The sequence below is a fragment of the Bufo bufo genome, chromosome 9, assembly GCF_905171765.1.
Source record: "Bufo bufo chromosome 9, aBufBuf1.1, whole genome shotgun sequence".
Lineage (NCBI taxonomy): Eukaryota > Metazoa > Chordata > Amphibia > Anura > Bufonidae > Bufo > Bufo bufo.
In genome coordinates this window covers 110,904,913-110,917,605 of record NC_053397.1, presented here as the reverse complement: position 1 = coordinate 110,917,605, position 12,693 = coordinate 110,904,913, and the positions used below count along the sequence as shown (strand labels likewise).

General features: G+C 47.5%; 1 protein-coding gene and 1 long non-coding RNA gene across 3 annotated transcripts in view; one reads left to right on the top strand and one right to left on the bottom strand.

Annotated features, from left to right (window-relative positions):
- The window catches only part of LOC120978499 (flavin-containing monooxygenase 5-like), a 463,632-nt gene that overhangs the window by 337,618 nt on the left and 113,321 nt on the right, over positions 1-12,693 (top strand). The gene's annotated exons all lie outside the window — the stretch shown is intronic.
- LOC120978500 lies at positions 1,839-7,941 on the bottom strand. The gene is made up of 3 exons (XR_005774102.1): positions 7,910-7,941; positions 4,483-4,485; positions 1,839-2,018 (listed from the first exon to the last, which is right to left on the bottom strand). It is a non-coding gene; the product is annotated as an uncharacterized LOC120978500 (long non-coding RNA).

Below are 12,693 nucleotides of genomic sequence, written 5' to 3'. Positions count from 1 at the left end.
TGTATGTAGGTCAGGGGTCACTGAGCTTACCAAGCCAATTTGAGTTCCAATAATTAGTTCTAAAGGTTTTGGAATCAATAAAATGACAACAGTGCCCAAATTTATGCACCTGCCTAATTTTGTTTAAACAATTTTAGCACACTTTCTGTAAATCCAATAAACTTCATTTCACTTCAGAAATATCACTGTGTGTGTCTCCTATATGATATATTTAACTGACATTTTTTATCGTAACAACCAACGATTTATACAGGAAAATCATGACGATTAACAAGGTTGCCCAAACTTTCGCATCCCACTGTATATATATATACACTCACCTAAAGAATTATTAGGAAGACCATACTAATACGGTGTTGGACCTCCTTTTGCCTTCAGAACTGCCTTAATTCTACGTGGCATTGATTCAACAAGGTGCTGATAGCATTCTTTAGAAATGTTGGCCCATATTGATAGGATAGCATCTTGCAGTTGATGGAGATTTGAGGGATGCACATCCAGGGCACGAAGCTCCAGTTCCACCACATCCCAAAGATGCTCTATTGGGTTGAGATCTGGTGACTGTGTGGGCCCTTTTAGTACAGTGAACTCATTTTCATGTTCAAGAAACCAATTTGAAATGATTCGAGCTTTGTGACATGGTGCATTATCCTGCTGGAAGTAGCCATCAGAGGATGGATACATGTTCTCATTCTGTTTACGCCAAATTCGAACTCTACCATTTGAATGTCTCAACAGAAATCGAGACTCATCAGACCAGGCAACATTTTTACAGTCTTCAACAGTCCAATTTTGGTGAGCTCGTGCAAATTGTAGCCTCTTTTTCCTATTTGTAGTGGAGATGAGTGGTACCCGGTGGGGTCTTCTGCTGTTGTAGCCCATCCGCCTCAAAGTTGTGCGTGTTGTGGCTTCACAAATGCTTTGCTGCATACCTCGGTTGTAATGAGTGGTTATTTCAGTCAACGTTGCTCTTCTATCAGCTTGAATCAGTCGGCCCATTCTCCTCTGACCTCTAGCATCCACAAGGCATTTTTGCCCACAGGACTGCAGCATACTGGATGTTTTTCCCTTTTCACACCATTCTTTGTAAACCCTAGAAATGGTTGTGCGTGAAAATCCCAGTAACTGAGCAGATTGTGAAATACTCAGACCGGCCCGTCTGGCACCAACAACCATGCCACGCTCAGTATTGCTTAAATCACCTTTCTTTCCCATTCTGACATTCAGTTTGGAGTTCAGGAGATTGTTTTGACCAGGACCACCCCCCTAAATGCATTGAAGCAACTGCCATGTGATTGGTTGACTAGATAATTGCATTAATGAGAAATAGAACAGGTGTTCCTAATAATTCTTTAGGTGAGTGTGTGTGTATATATATATATATATATATATATATATATATATGAAATCACATACATATATACACTTATCTATATACCCATCTCTCCATAAGTGCAAACATACCTACATGTGACCATGATCTTTAATCTAATAAACATTATTTAAAACCCAAATAATAATTGTAATGACATAAATGCATAAAAGCAGTTCATTTCATGTTTGTATTGTAAGAGAGTACCTGGGGTTGTGGTAGACGGGAGGTACGTGCCACCGGGGGTCCTGTCCCCGGGGAGTAAGTGCCGGAAAAGTGCATTTTGCAGCGGTTATGCTGTTAACACAGCGGATCCGGGCCTGCTCTTATTGGGAGCAGGCAGATATGCGGGCGGGTGCCTGTCTCCCCACGGTCCAGGCCAGGCTTTGCAGGGAAGGGTTGAAACCCGACCAGCAACAAGGGTGTGGTGCGCAATGTGGAGTTTCTGTGTTCTCTGGCTGTGAGAGTAAGAAGTGGAGGTGAGCTGGGCTGCGTGCTGAGGCCTGTAAAGGAGTGTGCAGGGACCCGCAGCTGAAGACAGGAGGCATCCGTGTCCTGTGGCTAGAAGCAGGACCCATGGACTTACTTCACCAAGGAGAAAAAGGTGACATTACTCCTGGCTTTAAATAGACTTTGCTTTATGTGACTGAAACAGGCCTCAAGTAGCCTGCAGCAGGGACTTGCTGTGTTTGAACTATTATTTTGCTGTTGTGTGTGGCCACCCTCCCTATGAACTGCACCGTCTTTCACAAATATGCACCGTGTGAATAAACAAAGCATCGTGTTTTACACCAAGACTGGTCTGTGTTGCCTCTATACTGCACTCGCTACCACTGCCTACCAGATCGGATCCCCACAATTGGTGGCTTCAGCGGGCAAACAGCAGTGAGGCCGAAAAATGGTGTTGTTTGGACTCTATGTCATATATTAAGCCGGCAAGTTTTGTGGCTCCAGATAAGATGGAGGAGGCCATTAGACACTTGGTGCAAAGTAATGAGGAGGCTACTCGGAGACATGAGGAAGCCCTGAGAGACCAGCGGCAGTTGAATAGTCTACTGGCGCAGCAACTGGCGACTATGCAGGAGTCCATGCGTGTGTTACAACAACAAGCCGTCCTGGGGGGGAACCGCAGTCGTACCTGCTGCCCGGGATAAGGTGCACTCAGCGTTAAGAAAAATGGGCCCCGAGGATGATATCGAGGCGTTCCTGATGGTCTTCGAAAGCACTGCGGAACAGGAAAGGTTACCGGCAGAACAGTGGGCCGAAGTAGTAGCGCCATTTTTAGTGGGAGACGCACAAAAGACCTACTTTGACCTCAGTCAGTAGGAAGCCAAGAGCTATAAGAGGCTGAAGGGGGAGGTGTTGGCTCGTCTTGGGGTTAATACCTATGTGCGTGCACATCGAGTCTACCAGTGGGCCTTCTCTGAGTCCCGGCCTGCTCGGTACCAGGCCTATGACCTGTTACACCTGGTAAAAAAATGGCTGCAGCCTGAGACATTGAGCCCCTCGCAGCTGGTGGAACCGGTGGTGGTCGATCGTTTGGTGCGGACACTGCCAAGGGCCATACAGCGCTGGGTTGGTCAGGGAGACCCCGGCAACCTGGATCAGTTAGTAAACCTAGTCGAGAGGTATGTGGCGACCCAGGACTTGGTGCGGGACTCAACGCAGGCACGGGAATCCAGTCAGGCTCCCTCTCAGGCTAGGGATCCGGAAAAGGGGACCCAACCACAAAGGGGGGAAGGCTAGTCTTACTCCAGGGAAGAGAGACTGGGGAGGGACCCCGGGGATTCAATGTTGGCACTGCCACGGCCTGGGACATAGGGCAGCGAACTGTCCTCAAACACCTGAACCTATGGACTGTGGGTTCGCTCGCCGGTCCTCTTTCTTTGCCCGGCCTGTATGTACCGCGGATGCCCGGCCGGACGCCGATATGCCACCTCTGTGCCAAGTCTTGGTCGATGGGCATCCGATTAATGCTTTGCTGGACTCTGGGAGCCTGGTGACCCTAGTGCATGAGTCCTTAGTGTCTGAGACACTCCCAGAGAAGCAAACCCTGTCCATTGTCTGTATCCATGGGGATCGCCGGGAGTACCCCAATGCCAGGGTTACCATGTCCGTGTTGGGCAAAGAGGTGCAGCATGTCGTCAGAGTGGTACGCCAAATCCATTATGCCGCCATATTGGGAAGGGATTTTCCTTTGTTCTGGACTCTATGGAAGAGCGATATGCCTTCCCTTAGGGACAGACGACAATCGGGCCCAGTGCCCGAGGATCCCGATGCGGGGATACCAGCTGTAGGGGTCACCACATCACCTGTAAAGTGTCATCCCGATAGGTTTCACCTAGAGGTGTTGGCAGGCGAATCCGGGGAAACCCCGTCCATCCCGGACCTGGAGGTATCCCGTGACATGTTCGGGACCGCCCAGCTCCAGGATCCGACATTATTGCGGGCGAGGGAAGGGGTGACAGTGGTAAATGGGGTGGCTCAGCACCCAGGGGCCGACTCAGTGTTTCCCCATCTGGCTTTTAACCAGGTGTCACAGTCGTTACCTTTGACTGTGACCTTCCGTTCTTGCTCATTCGGCGCTCCTCGCTGAAGTTCTGTTCCTGTGTATTATTTGTGGTTCTGTATGGGTTAACTCCCCTGTGTTCCTATTAGGAGTTAATCCTCTGTCTGCTCCATGGGTGTGGTCTCTCTGCTGCACCCATGGAACCTGTATATAAGGCTGAGGTTTCCTCAGTTCTGTGTCAGCTCTCCTGGTGTGTGTTGTCTTGTCCTGCTTTGTACTCTCTCCCATGCTGCTGACCCATGGGATCTGTGTCTGTCTGTCTGTGCTCTGTGAGTTTCCCTACTTGTTCATTTGCGTCCTTTTTCCTGTCTTTCTGTTCTGCCAGTTATGTTTTTGTTACTTTGTGTTTATTCTGATGTCTGTGTTCAGCAAGCCTTTGCAGCAGAGTGGCATGACAAGGTAATGCAGATTACTACTGGTGGAGCAAGTCCTTCTCTGCTCATTGCCACTCCTGCTCCCTTGCGTGAACTCCTGTTTGTGTTATTATTTGCCCTGTTTTGTATTTACCTGTCTGTTATGTTTGCCTATGTGCCGTCGGTACCTTCTGGTACCTGTTGTCCATTCGCTCCTGCTGTCACTGTCTAGGTCACGCTCTAGAGTGGACCCTGGCAACTTCCTGCGGCTAAGTCTAACCCTACCATCTAGGGCTCTAGTGAAAACCAGGAGTTGCTTAGTTACGCCCCTCTGGAGTATTACTAGACAGTGGCGCAGTGGGGGTTTTCTCCCACTGTGCTGACGGTACATAGAGCTCATGTTTTATCTGTGCTGCTTTCCATGTTTCTGTTTGTGCAATAAACTCTTATGTGTCTGTACCTGATTTCTGTTTATTGCTTGACGACGCGGTGGTCTCTCCTGGGACCTCCAACTCGTGACACCAGGACTGCTGTATTGGGTGGACAAAGTGCAGCATGAGGTAGTGGAGCAGCTGGTGGTACCCCAGCCATACCGCCGTGTGGTACTGGACTTGGCCCACTCCCACGTGCTGGGAGGACATTTGGGCGTAAAAAAAAAAACAAGAGCAGTTTCTGCAAAGGTTCTATTGGCCCGGGGTTTATGAGGAGGTCAAAAGGTTTTGCCAATCCTGTCCAGTGTGTCAGATGACGAGCCCCCAGCCCCACTATCGCAGTCCCCTACTACCCATGCCCATCATCGAGGTCCCCTTCGAAAGAATATGGATGGATCTGGTAGGCCCCATAAACAAGTCGGCCAGAGGGCACCAGCATATCTTGGTGGTCTTAGACTATGCCACCAGATATCCTGAAGCGATTCCACTACGTCATACTTCAGCTAAGCTCATAGCTAAAGAACTCATGGGTATGTTCGCAAGAGTGGGGATTCCAAAAGAGATCCTGACCGACCAGGGGACGCCCTTCATGTCTAAGGTGACGTCCGTATACCATCCTCAAACCGACGGACCAGTGGAGCGCTTTAACAAAACCCTAAAAACTATGCTCAAAAGAACCATAGCCAAAGACGGAAAGGATTGGGACCTGTTGCTGCCGTACGTATTGTTCGCAGTGCGAGAAGTTCCCCAGGCATCTACGGGATTCTCTCCCTTCGAGCTATTGTACGGTCGACAGCCAAGAGGGTTGCTGGACATCGCTAAAGAGGCGTGGGAGCAACAGCCCACCCCACACAAGAGTATTATAGAGCATATAGAAAAGATGCAGGACCGTATAGAGACAGTCCTACCAATCGTCCGGGAACACAAGGAGGCCGCCCAACTGGCACAGAGCCGGGTATACAACCGGAGTGCCCAGGTCCGGACATTTAACCCGGGTGACCGGGTACTGGTGCTAGTCCTTACCATTGACAGTAAGTTTTTGGCACGGTGGCAAGGTCCCTACGAGGTGAAAGAGAAGGTAGGGCCAGTGAATTACAAGATATCCCAGCCAGGCCGGCGGAAGCCAGAACAGGTATATCATGTAAATTCACTGAAAGCGTGGAGAGATAGGGAGTGTCTCATTGGGGACGGCCCAAGCACTGTCTTGTCTGCGGGGAAGATCCCAGCTCCAACTGAGGTCACGGAGGGCACCTCCGCGGTAAAGATTGCGGGTGGTCTGTCGACCAAACAAGCTCAGGAAGCCAAAGAGTTGGTGAGTCGAAATAGGGACGTGTTCTCTGAGCTTCCTGGTCGAACTTCGGTAGTCACGGAGCCCCACGTCAGGGTACGGTTAAAGCCGTATCGTGTAACGGAGGCCTGGCGACAGGCCATTTCAGAAGAAGTAAGGTCCATGTTGAGGTTAGGTGTGATTGAGGAGTCAAGGAGCGAGTGGGCCAGCCCCATAGTCCTCATCCCAAAACCTGACGGTACTCTGCGCTTCTGCAATGACTTTAGAAAGCTCAACGAACTGTCAAAATTCGATGCCTACCCCATGCCCCGGGTAGACGAGCTCATAGAACGGCTAGGGAAAGCTCGCTATTTCTCGGTCCTCGACCTCACAAAAGGATATTGGCAGGTGCCTCTCACGGAGGCGGCAAAGGAGAAGACAGCCTTTGTCACCCCCAAGGGGTTATTTCAGTACCAAGTTTTGCCCTTTGGCCTACATGGTGCTCCAGCCACCTTCCAGCGATTGATGGACGTCATCCTACGGCCCCATCGTCCATATGCTTCAGCATATCTGGACGACATCATCGTGTTTAGCCAGGACTGGGAGAGTCACCTGCCCAAGGTACAGGCCGTAGTCGATTTACTTAGAAAAGCCGGACTGACGGCCAACCCAAAAAAGTGTTCGATCGGGTTCGAGGAGGTCCGGTACCTGGGATACGTGATTGGGCGGGGAGTTGTCAAACCCCAGGTAGACAAGGTTGAGGCGATCAAGAGCTGGCCCAGACCTCTTACCACCAAGCAAGTATGTTCATTCCTAGGGATGATAGGATATTACAGGCGCTTTATCCCCAACTTTGCCACAGTAGCGGCCCCATTGACAAGACTTTTAAAGGGGAGGAAGACGGGGATGGTCCGCTGGGATGAGCAGGCGGAACAGGCGTTCTCCCGTTTGAAGTCGGCTCTTTGTGGGTCCCTGGTTTTGGTGACACCCGACTTCACACAGGAATTTGTCGTTCAGACGGACGCCTCTGGAGTGGGCCTAGGGGCAGTACTCTCTCAGGAAATCAGTGGGGAGGAACACCCTGTTGTCTTCCTGAGTCGCAAACTCACCCCAGCGGAAACCAGGTACAGCGTGGTAGACAGAGAATGCCTGGCCATTAAGTGGGCCCTTGAGTCCCTTAGGTACTATCTGTTAGGGAGAAGGTTCCGTCTGGTGACCGACCATTCCCCTCTTCAGTGGATGAGCCGGGCCAAGGAGGGGAGTGCCCGGGTCACCAGATGGTTCTTATCCCTCCAGAATTTTAAGTTCAGTGTCGAACACAGGGCAGGCCGCTTACAGGGGAATGCCGATGCCCTGTCCCGGGTACACTGTTGTACGTGTGTCCAACCTCTCAGGATTGAACAGGGTGTGCAACCCTTCAGTGTTGAACTAAGGAGGAGGATATGTAGGAGAGTACCTGGGGTGGGGTCCTGGCCCCGGTGGAGTAAGAGCCGGAAAAGTGCATTTTGCAGCGGTTATGCTGTTAACACAGCGGATCTGGGCCTGCTCTTATTGGGAGCCGGCAGATATGCGGGCGGGTGCCTGTCTCCCCACGGTCCAGGCCAGGTTTTGCAGGGAAGGGTTAAAACCCGACCAGCAACAAGGGTGTGGTGCGCAATGTGGAGTTTCTGTGTTCTCTGGCTGTGAGAGTAAGAAGTGGAGGTGAGCTGGGCTGCGTGCTGAGGCCTGTAAAGGAGTGTGCAGGGACCCGCAGCTGAAGCCAGGAGGGATCCGTGTCCTGTGGCTAGAAGCAGGACCCATGGACTTACTTCACCAAGGAGAAAAAGGAGACATTACTCCTGGCTTTAAATAGACTTTGCTTTATGTGACTGAAACAGGCCTCAAGTAGCCTGCAGCAGGGACTTGCTGTGTTTGAACTATTATTTTGCTGTTGTGTGTGACCACCCTCCTATGAACGGCACTGTCTTTCACAAATATGCACCGTGTGAATAAACAAAGCATCGTGTTTTACACCAAGACTGGTCTGTGTTGCCTCTATACTGCACTCGCTACCACTGCCTACCAGAGCGGATCCCCACAGTGTATATATATATATATATATATATATAGCTTGACAAAGGCCTCATTGAGCAGGCCGAAACGTTGCTGGGAATAAAGTTTTGGGGTCTTCACCCTGTCACCAAAACCTGGAAGTGCTGCCTCGTTATTTGAAAAGTGTGTGTGTGTGTGTGTATATATATATATATATATATATATATATATATATATATATATATATATAATATAAAAAAAGAAAGTCCAACGGGAGCACCAACCTGACAAGCGGGTGCAATGTCCAAAAGGGGGCAACGGCAATCCCCAATAGTATAATCAAATAGAAAGCAGGACTGCACTCCAAAATGTGATGAAAAAATCAAAGCTGTTTGTTCACCCATGTTATGGCAAAGTTTGCGACGTTTCAGCTCTTGCGAGCCTTTCTCAAGCATGGAGACAGTGAAAGTGAGCACATTTAAAGCATTACAAAAAGTGTTCCACCCATCAGGGTGTGGTTACAATCATCTTAAATTACAGACATGTGATACAATTATAAAGTGCATGTTTAGCATAGTGACTAGTGTTATACGTTCTATCATACCAGGATACCATCCCTCTTATATAGAACAAAATATATGTAGAACTTGTGTTCCAATTAGAATCATAAAACAGTGCAGACATACTGAATGGGGATCCCAGGAGTGAAATTCGGAAAGCCATGGAGCCCACATATACCATCATGCTCCCCATGCGTCTCGATCTCCTCAATGCGCATGCCCAGAGTAACAACATCATGTGAATCACAATGTCAAAATAGTGTGCATGCGCTCTATAGGGTAACATCTACCAGCGCCATTTTGGTTCAGGGAAGAATGCCCTAGATGTCCGCTCTATGTTCGTCACGTGAATAATAACCATACAGAGTATATACTCAAAGTCGTGACCATAGAACGGAACACATAGAAAATGTGCAGCAAACCGCAGCAGGGATCTCCTACAGGTGCCAGCATCAGGACCGGGATCCCCACCTCTCGGGAGGGACACCAGACCTTAGGGCCGTGTACGTCGGAGGGGGACATCTCCATGAGCCCCACCGACCTACCTAACCCACTTGCTGGAAAAAGCGGTCATAGAGGGATTGTCCCTCAACATATACAGAAAACAGCATAGCACTGTAGCTTAATAATGTCTCTGGAATAGCGCATGTACGATAGAACACTGTAGTTGGTACTGGGCTGCATCGCTTCCAACAAATTAAAGTCCAGGGATCCGCATCCAGCATCGTGACGGTTAAAAATTCTAAAAGGCAAGAAAAAATATATATAAGTTTCCAACTTTATACTCTATTACGTTTGCAGTTGTATATAGTACTTTCACAATTCTCCGACACTATTACAAGTATGGGGAAAGTGTAACACATAAATGCATGGAAAAAGGGGGCAAGCAACAGATCACTAGGCACCTATCTGAACTCTACATTTAATCCTCTGGGGTGCAAGCTATCTAAATCATAAATCCACCGCAATTCCCTTTTCTTGAGAATAGCTAGACGGTCTCCACCTCTCCTAGGAAGTTCGACATGGTCCAGTATCCAGCATCTTAGATCCCGCTCAGTGTGCCCAAGGGATCCAAAATGCCTGGAGACCGGAAGATCAGCACGTTTTTTTCTTATTGAATTCCTGTGATTGTTCAGTCTTAGTTTTAATTCTGTGGACGTTTCCCCAATATATATTAGGTTACACGGGCATGCTAGCACATATATTACATAAGAAGATGAACAATTTAAATGGAACTTGATGGGATATTCTTTATGTGTAGAGGGATGTATGAAGGATCTAGCTTTGCATATATAGCGACAGTTGACGCAATTGAGACACGGATAGCAGCCATGTCCCGATTTAGACAATGTTCGCTGTACGCTAATTTTCTTAGGGCCTACATCCGCTCTAACCAAGTGGTTCTTGATGTTTTTACTTTTTCGATATGATAAAAGGGGAGGAGACTTCAGTTCAGGTACATCTTTGATTGACCTGCCGAGGATGCTCCAATTGTCCTTGAGGATACGTCCCATCTCCACACTACACTCAGAGTATGTGGACATGAAAGGTATCCTCCGGATTTTCTGTGAGGCAGATGAAGTTTTTTTGGGGCTATTGAGTAAAATCTCATTTTTTTGATCATCCAGCAATCGGTGGGGGTAACCCCGTTCCCTAAATCTACCTGTCATCATATCCAATGTAGATACTAACTCAGTCTGTTGTGATATAATGCGTTTAGCACGTAAGAATTGTGAGTGAGGTTAAGTGTTTAATTAAACTACGAGGATGACTACTTTCGTATCGTAGGATAGTGTTCCTGTCAGTTGGCTTGATGTATAGGCCTGTATTAATCAAACCATCAACCAATCTGACATTGGTGTCAAGAAAGGATAATTCTGTCTTGGAATAAGACACAGTATATTGGAGGTCAGGATCGATACTATTCAGATATGTATGGAACTCAACCAATTGTGTTTCTGTACCTGACCACAGGAGGAAGACGTCATCTATGTACCGCCACCACCCAATGACATATTGGAAGTGGTGGGATACATAGATGAAGTCCTCCTCCATGTGCCGCATGTAGATATTTGCGTACGTTGGGGCCACATTGGACCCCATCGCAACGCCACGTTTTTGACTGAAAAAGGTGTCCTGGAAAAGAAAATAATTATTTTCCAGAATAAGCCTCAGCAGGATATTAATAAAATATTTTGAATGTTGTGTGATGGACGACCCATCCAGATATTTGTTGACAGCAGAAATGCCCTTCTCGTGTCCTATTGACGTGTACAAAGATACAACGTCAAAGGACACGAGAGTAGCAGTCTGTACATCTGCAGCATCAACAGATCTCAATTGTTGCAAAAAATGCCCAGTGTCCTGAATATATGACTTTCCAGCCGTCGAAAATTCTCGCAGGATCCTATCAAGAAACATAGCGATTCTACTAAACACAGAATCAGTACCAGAGACGATGGGGCGACCGGGGGGGTCCACAAGGGTTTTGTGGACTTTGGGCAATATATATAAAACTGGAGTAACGGGAGAAGTAACCGTTAAATACTCCCTTAGCCCTTCATCAATGATGCCCCCGGCCACCGCATCGGACAAAATATTTTTGATGGTATTCATAATCTGAAATTTAGGATCATTCTGCAGTACACCATACACATCTACATCACACAGTTGGCGTTCAATTTCTTTTACATAATTACATGTATCAAGAACAACCACTCCACCCCCTTTATCAGCGGGTTTAATGGTTAACTCGGGGTTGTTCCTGAGTTCAGATAGTGCCTCTATTTCAGCAGTTGTCAGATTGGGTTTATTTAATCTCGCTGCATCACCAAAACGGGATTTTAGCTCTCTGACATCCCTTTTAACTGCGGAGATATAGGCCTCTATAGCAGGTTCATCCACATAGGGGAGAAAGGTACTTTTATTCATTAGACCCAATTTCTTGAGCGAAAATTCACTCGAGTGTGTTAGTGTATCAGCAGTATGACCCTTAAAAAACACCTTCAACTTAATTGACCGAAAAAAATCATTTAGATCCATTTCTAGATCGAACCAATTCACCTTGGAGTTTGGGCAAAATGTAAGCCCTTTGGAGAGGACACTGTGTTGGGCTGCAGTCAATTCAACTGAAGATAGATTGAACACTATTGTCTCTTTCTCTGGGGCAATACTTTCGTCGATTGTAGTCTGGTCCGGTTGTATCGCTGCTTTCCTTTTTCGTTTATACCTGCGGCCTCCTCGCCTGGTTCTTGATCCTTTCCTTTTGTGTCTAGACTGTCCCCTAAAAAAGATTTCTCCTCATCTGGGGGTAATTGCATAAATCTCCTACTTTTTTTATTGTTGCGTTTGGAGCCCATAGATGGTATATCAGATTGCCATGTATATATGTCGCCTCGTTTATAATCATCGGCGTCACGCACCCATTTACTCCTTTTGCCCTCCTCCAATTCCATCTGTAATTTATTGAGTTGGTCTTTAATTTCCTCTTTATATTGCGCCAGTTCATCCACGGATGATTGCACCTGCAAGGCCCTTTCAACATCCAACAGTTCGTCCGTAAGTGAAGCAACCTCTAATTGTAAAAACTCAATGTTGAGTAAAATATAATCCAATGAGTATCTATTTGATAATGCTTCAAACCGTTTGCAAAACAAATCATTACTGGGAAAGAGGTTAGGGCGTAAATTTGAGCGCATGCCTCTAGGAATCTTTTTCTCTTTAAAGTACTGTCCCAGTGTAGCCATGTGTAGTCTCATGGAAATAAGGCGTTTAGAGATGGTTAAATACTTGCGTTTAAGTTCCTTGGCCGTAGGTGCCTGCAGAAAAGAAGCATCACCCTCGATTCCACGCATGATGCGGTCGACCTCCTCCACAGTAAAAGTGCCGCCATAAGGTGTTTCCGTATTAGACATGTTGTATACTTTAAGGTGTGCTCACTCACGGTGCCGAGTATATGAAAAAAGAAAGTCCAACGGGAGCACCAACCTGACAAGCGGGTGCAATGTCCAAAAGGGGGCAACGGCAATCCCCAATAGTATAATCAAATAGAAAGCAGGACTGCACTCCAAAATGTGATGAAAAAATCAAAGCTGTTTATTCACCCATGTT